This window comes from Limulus polyphemus, unplaced genomic scaffold (genome assembly GCF_000517525.1).
Source record: "Limulus polyphemus unplaced genomic scaffold, Limulus_polyphemus-2.1.2 Scaffold2985, whole genome shotgun sequence".
NCBI classification, from domain to species: domain Eukaryota; kingdom Metazoa; phylum Arthropoda; class Merostomata; order Xiphosura; family Limulidae; genus Limulus; species Limulus polyphemus.
The window spans coordinates 128,870-136,643 of record NW_013668595.1 but is presented as its reverse complement, the minus strand read 5'-3'; the positions used below and the strand labels follow the sequence as shown (position 1 = coordinate 136,643).

The 7,774-nt window shown below is 32.4% G+C and overlaps 1 non-coding gene across 1 annotated transcript; it reads left to right on the top strand.

The window, feature by feature from the left end:
• The first annotated feature begins 3,313 nt into the window (after window positions 1-3,313).
• Trnar-acg lies at window positions 3,314-3,386 on the top strand. The gene has a single exon. It is a non-coding gene; the product is annotated as a tRNA-Arg (tRNA).
• The last annotated feature ends 4,388 nt before the right edge of the window (window positions 3,387-7,774 follow it).

The window sequence follows — 7,774 nt, the reverse complement described above, 5'->3', positions numbered from 1 at the left end:
AATCAGCATTAATTATTCAAATTGAAAATATCATCTTAAATACAATCATAATCTAACCATTCCTTACAGTTGTGGTTATATAAAATAAAATAAAAACTAAAGTGATTTAAACGTCAATTAACATTGCAATAAACAAGAAGTCGCAAATAAGTCACGTATTAGATTAATAAACTTCACTATAAATAAAAATGAATTTCACTCTTTGCTTTTGATTGAAAGGTAATCGCCGAAATTCGTCAGTCAATAGAATTGTCCGTTTATTCATAACTTCGTAACAACATTTGAATAAAAACAATGGATACAATTAATAACTTACTTTAGAAAATTTTAACATAAAAATTTAATCTCTAGCTAAGATTTACTACTCGCACTCAGCTCTTCAGAGGATAATGTTTTTCATTTGAAAGAATCACATGGTTATATTATGAACGCAACGAAGTCCATTTCCAGAAGATGATGGGATCGCTGTGTGCACATAGACTTGAATTTGATGAGGCCTGTCCCAAAAAAATTATATTAAAGGGACTCTGCGCTTATGCATCTCATTTTAACCCATATAGATTTAGCCCTTTTGACTACCATATTTTTCTCTTCAGTCCAAACAGGCTGCAGTTCACCACTTGTATAAAAATCTACCCCACATCTCTCTTTAAAACTCTATCACTATTAAATAGCTTATAACCTGAAATTTCAAAATAATTATGATATCAATATTTTTCAAATGTGATTAAGTTTCATTAATTTCATTACATCATACTGTTCCATTGAAACTAATGCCATGAACTCAACTAATTTAGTCCTAATACTCCTGATATTAGGATAATAGGAACGACGTTTATTCTTGATCCTATTAAGTTTTCCTTAAATCTGAGGTACTTAACCTTAAAATTATAATTTAACTTGTTATTCCCTTAATATCCTTCTTCCGAACTCCTCGTTTTCCTGGATATAGTGTCAGATTGTTTATTCCCAATTTTCCAAGGTCTCTCGCCGCTATACAAATTCAGTTGAAACTAGCTTAAATGAATAAACTTAGAGCTTTCCTAAGCACTGTACTACCTAACCTGTTTAAGTAGAACCATTTGTAACATAAAATTGCCCTTACTTTGAAAATTACTCCACAGTTTTAACCAGTCCACTTTGCTCTAAGCATCTTCCTAACAACTTTTCAATTAAGCCTTGAATCCTTCCAAGTAATTCATTCCTGCATCTAGTCCGAGAGGACCTCCTCAAACCTTCCTTGTCTATTTCTATAGTTACACTTCTGAAGAAGTTCTGTATACTTATTAATCAACTCTTCTGATCTATAATTTCCAACATCATTCACTGCTACTTGCACTACAGAAAAAAAGAATGTTCCTTGGTACAATCAACAAAACTGTCAATATGCTCTATAATGTCCTGTACGTTAGCTTCTGGAAAGCAAATTTTAATCCTAGCTTTCTGTGCTTCCGATTACAAATAACTTTTTCCATATACTTAATTAGAGTGTCCTCCATTACATAAACTTCTTGCTTTTTTTTTCCTGGATGCATACAACAAATGGTTCAAATATATCAGAGACTTGTAAATGAATACCAGCAATAGTGAAACCAAAGAACCACTCTTGTTTTTATTATTCTTTTGCTTAATAACAAATTATCAATACTATTTTATGACATGCAAATGCTATGTAAACTAAAGATGATATACCAGTTTCTATTTTTATGGCTCCATCTGATTATGTAATGTTAAATGTTAAGTGGCTGGCAATTATTAACAAAAACTAAATGTCTGACATACAGTCTACATATGCTTATAATTCAAAGGTCGTAAATCTATTAGGATTTAGTTGGCGCTCCGGAACAAAATATTTTACCATTACACCATTGTTGAAAATTAATTGGCTCTCTATAGCCTTAACTTCTTTATCATTTTTACACCCTTATAAAACCAAGGCACTCACATTCTCTCTCATACACCTACCTCCGCAAAGTAACCTTTATCCTACCTCTAACCAATTCCTATTCTCTCTTGTCTAATTATCGTTACCAATCTATTATTTTCATCCGCCAATAACGCAGTCTCCCCCCAAAGCTATCTCCAACTTATATTTAAGAAGGTAAGCTCTGGAAGTGTAGTGCACTGTGCCTTTCTGAGCCTTCTGACAATGGTCTGTATGTATATGGTAGCTTGAGTTGTTAATATGTGCTTCACTAATGAGAGCCAGTGATTAACCTATAGCTGAGTTGGTAGAGAACGGTCTGTGGTCCATTACTGAACTGAGAAAAAAAGATCACCACACATGTATATCTTCGTGAAAATCAACAAAGGAAAAGTTTTATATTTGAACAATTAAACGTTTATTCTGCCATTTTTTCATTGAGCTTCAAAACTATTTTAAGTGTTTACTGGTCGTAGGCGCTTTTACTAAATAAGAGAAGGCGTGTTGAAATGTCAACGTACGATATTAACTCTTATAACTCGCTCAGTTATCGAGCTGTGGAAAAAAGGAAACTAACACCTTCGTTTTATTCTAATACGAAATACAGCAAACGTTATTTAATCATTTAGTAAGTTGATTTTACAAAATTTCCACCGCGTAACACGTGCTACCATGGAACGTAGCACAGAAAGTGTTTTTTGTTTGTTTAATTCCGCGCAACGCTGCATGAAGGCCTCCTGAGCTAGCCTAATTTAGAAGTTCTAGACTAAAGAGAAGGCAGCTAGTCAACACCACCCACCGAATAGTGAGATTTGACTCTCACTCCAGTTACGTCCCACAGGGGGGTGTGAAACATTCTTAATTTTATCTTTTTGTGTCGAACCGCAGAACTTTAGAAAACATACCCTTGAAATGTTCTTGCTTTTTCTGTTTATAATGAAAACTAGTAGTATCATAAGCAGTAAATATAAACAAATACGTAAATTTAATAATAAAATTAAAGTTCATAGGTGTAACGAAGCCACAGCTGTCGTGAGTTTTTCAAGAACTTTACTTAACAACAAGCATGCCCAACTGATAAAATACTGTATTTCAATAATTAAAAAGTTATTAGTAAGAACGTAAAAGCAACATACTTAATTAGCTGTTCTCATTACTATGATGATTTTTAGTTTTGATCAATGTAAGTAGCTTGCTTTAATCAGAAATTAATATTAGCAATACTGTCTAAAAATAGGATGTTTGTAATCAGCAACGAATCGTATTCAAAATTTTTTCTAATGGATAGAAATTAGGAGGTAATGAAAAATCTAAATTTAATACATCTACAAAAGTAATGTAATTGATAAATATGACTTTTCTAATTGACAGTAAATAGATTACATTACAGGGCCAGTGGCGCAACGGATAACGCGTCTGACTACGGATCAGAAGATTCCAGGTTCAAATCCTGGCTGGCTCGAAATTTTGTTAATTCAAGAAACATTAAAAACCATGATTATGTTGCAAATTTTTAGTTATATAATGTTCATGTATTTCATTTTATAGCGTTTTATTTAAACTTATTTCACAAGGTTTTCTATTTAAATATAAAAGCTGTAAGATGCATTTCTACTTATACAACATCGCAGTGAAAATAAAATTGTCAAAATTCGTTGTTGTTAACCTAATCTTAATATGTCTAAAATGAAAGAAGCTAATTTAATAAAGTAAAGTATACCTATGATATATAATATTCAAGGTTTATTATGCTAAGGTCAAGGTTATGTTCATGACGCCACCCGTTGGGTGTATTTAATAAATTGTGTTCAGTTGTGTAAAATACCTGATGAAGTCACATTAATGGTAGCAAAACGTGGTTTCATTGTATTTTATTTTAGTTGTTTTTATTTTTTAATCCAGTGTTTTCTTAATTATATTTAAATGTTTTAAAATTATAGAACTTAACTTTTTTTTTCTTTATTAATCCACTCTCACAGAGGGGGTATACTTATGGTAAAACATTAGATGAGGCCTATTATATTTTTAACGCTACACACTTTTTCTCAAGAAGAGGAATGTATAATAGTATTTCAACCACACTATGTCATCCATATCCACTGATTATGCCGCGTTTCGTTCAATACAGAGCTCATCATGCCGGTAACACACAGTCAATGTTTATAATCTATTGGAAACTTTTACCTGAATATCAGTGATATAGTGAGAACTCAGTACCGCAGCTGTACTTTTATTTATTTTTTACTTGCTAACAAGTCAAGAATAATATGTTACTAGAGGATAAATTTGTGTTTTGAGAACGATGTATGTACTAAAGTTATTTCACTAATGAAACATTGTTTAGCAAAAAAATTAAAGCCAAATGAATATAAACGGGGTTGAATCCTCTACCTCCTACATTCGAAGCATTATTAAGTTGAATAATATATATATATATATGAGAATGGTAAATGTTTTTAATAGAAAAATCCTTTAAATAATGCTATTGTTACGTCTCCGTTTGTTAATTAACTTTCCGTAACTTCGTTCCGACGAAACTTTAGCGACACAAGTCCTTACTTAATAAAACTGGTTTATTCTTTCCGAATACAACTTTACGATACACTTATTTTCAACAATCGCTCTATAACAAACGCTATAACGAACGAACGTTAACTTCAACAATACCCTGTGACTGCAGTACAATTACTCACTATCTACACACACATTCATTTTCCCGTCACGTTGTCACCCTCTTTTATATACCAGACTATCCTATATCTAGTAAATGCTAGAGCATTCGCCAAAGTACAGGATAGTTCTAGAAAGTTAGAGGGCGTAAGAATAGTCACGTGATCTCGATGACGCAACACTATTGTTATATTATGTAGTCGGCCATAAATGAAGCAAAAACCTACTGAGCGGAATATTGAATTGTATTTAGATTCATATCAAACTAGTTATAACAAAGGATAGAAAATTGTTCTTCTCTTTTGTTAACATAATAAATATTAAAAGTGCGATAAAAATCTGAAAAGAAAGACTTATTATTTTCAAGGATTCGAACAATAATGGTTACATCGTTCATTCTAATGCTGAGGAATATACAACATTGGTAGTTTTTCCGAAATTAAATATGAGATTAGATAGATGGTCTAGCTCCCAACGTCAAGACCTTCCTCGTGTTATCCTGTGTCACTGGTCAAGTTTGGTGCTGATTGATCAAAAAATGTGAAACGAATAACAAACAAATACATACGCACACACACGTGCGGAGTTTATTTATATAGATATGTGTATAAAACATGGAATGACTATAAACGAATATATCTCCATACACAACATTATATAGCGGGTAAACTCGTGCTTCGCGTAACAAACTTATTTGAACTTTAGATATATTTGTCGTATTCTTAGGCAACTGTTGGAATTTGATATTGCGTTATTTATAAGCCACGGAAAGGTAAAGAATTGACTTAATGTGTTTCCTTGCGTGTTTGTTTATTATGTTATTGAAATAAATGTCTCTAAATTTAATGTTATAAACGTTGTACTTTTGCAATCGTATAGAACAATGCAAGTTAAACGTCCTTTACTCTTGCACTCATATAAACGTAAAAATACCATTGTAAAATTATCCAGTAGGAATATTTGGTTTCCATGTGAGCTAGTACACATACATGCACGAACAGATTGACACAAATTTTTCTTTTAATTACATAGATGATGTGGAAATGCTATATAAACTACAGATGATATACCAATTTCTATTTTTATGACTCGGATATGCCAGTTGGTTATATAATCTTAACTGATAAGTGAGTGTTAATTATATACGTAGTCTGATCGTTCAGTAAGTATGTTTGTTCTTAAGCACAAAGGTACTACTACGTATCTTCTTGTTTGTTAATTTTCCGTAGAAATTCTTTCTGAGAAACTTCAGTGATACAAGTCTTTTCTTGATTAACCCCTGTTTATTCTTCCTCGATACAAACTTTTAATACACAGTAATTTCACAATCAGTTTAAACTTAACAACTTTTATAACACAGCTATAAATCACAGCGATTCACAAGCTCGACAACTTCGCTCTATGCAACTGCAAAACACACAATTTACGGTTCACGTAGCTACTGTTCGCTTGACTCAATTATCTATATCTTCAATCCCGCTGGTTTTTCTTGCCAGGCTTATATACTAAAAACAGAGCGACTCGAATGCACTCGGGTCTTCGTGATCATTCGAGAAATTTCACGCATGCTACCAGCGCCAAACGCACCAGCAGCGTCACGTGACTTCTGCTGTCGTAACAGTACACAATGGGCTATCTGTACTGCTCACCACGATTACAGAAACCCGGTTTCCAGTGTTATAAATCTGGAGACTTATTGCTGTGCCACTGGGGGGGGGGGGGCGATCAATTAGTAATACTGTAAATATGCTGAAATGTCAACGTACGCTATTAACGGTAAGGTTATGAAGTTACGTGTATAGGGCCATACCTTCGTTTACAGTTAATACGAAAAAGGCTGAACGTAATCCAATCGTTCAGTAGGTTGAGTATAAATCTACAAAATTTCCACCACATAACACGATCTACCATGGAACGAAGCAAATAAAGTTTGCTTGATTTTATCTCAAACTACACAAGAATTATCCATGCTAGCCTAATTTTGAAATGATAGACTAAAGAGAAGGCAGCTATTAAACACCATTTACCAGGGTCGTAGCCAGGCTTGTCACACCGAATAGTGGAACCGTTACTCCTCTTAAGCCCCACAGCCCCAAACTGTGAAGTGCAACATTTATATCTTAATCTTTTGGGGACAGTAATTGTAGCGAACCACGGGACCTTAGCTCTACAATCCCTCATGCTAACAACTCGTTGAAACTTTAAAACAATGATCAAATGACAAATATTTTATCGATAGTCTCATTTTTCTTTGCTTCGCTTATTTAAACATTTTCTTTATAGTATGATAAATCACAAATTATTTTTCAAATATAGTTTCATAAATAGGATATAAAAAACAGCTGTAGACTAAATATCTTGTTTTAAAAAGCCAAAACTCAATCCATTTCGAATAGTTGGCTTTTCTTCTTTATTCTATTGAAGAAGAATGGTCAACTAATCGAAAGTGCTCGAGTTTTAAGACTTTTTTTTTAATTCATTGCACCTTTTATATTTGATCCTGTGTACTACATCTTATCAAAATTAATTTGTTTTAAATATTTTCATGATGTTAGAAAAACATGTAGATTTAAAACAGGGACTTAGCTAGAGTGAAAAACAATGTGGGTTGCCACTAGTATTTAGTTCCAAAAGTGTTTGTGACAAGTGTTTTAGGGATGGAAAAATGATTTTAGTATATAGTAGGATTATGATTTTACTTTGTATATGACTTGCTTATCGTTTTTGCATTGTTTCCAATTAAGCTCACATTAATACTGCTTTATATATATATATATATATATATTTACCACCTAAGTTGGCTAGTTTGTTTGATTTAGTATTAGTTAAAAGAAAATTAATAAATAATTTGAAGACATGTATGGGTGTTGAACAAATTATTTCATGACATTCACTTTGTAATAGTAATTACCAAATTGTTGAATATAAAGTGCAAACGTTTGTAAGAATTTCAAACGGCAAAATTTGATTCAGGCAAAGCTATAATAAGGTCTGTATCAGTTTGTAACAAGCATAGATATATTTTTCCCTTTTTAATAGAAAGTGATAAAAATGACTCGTCCATATAACATACTTTTGAATAATGCGTAAGTGAATGGTTTTCTTCATCGTCAACTTAGCAGCCATCTACCAGCACATATGCATGATTTTTTTTTTTGTATTTTTTTGTACTTTGCCAAA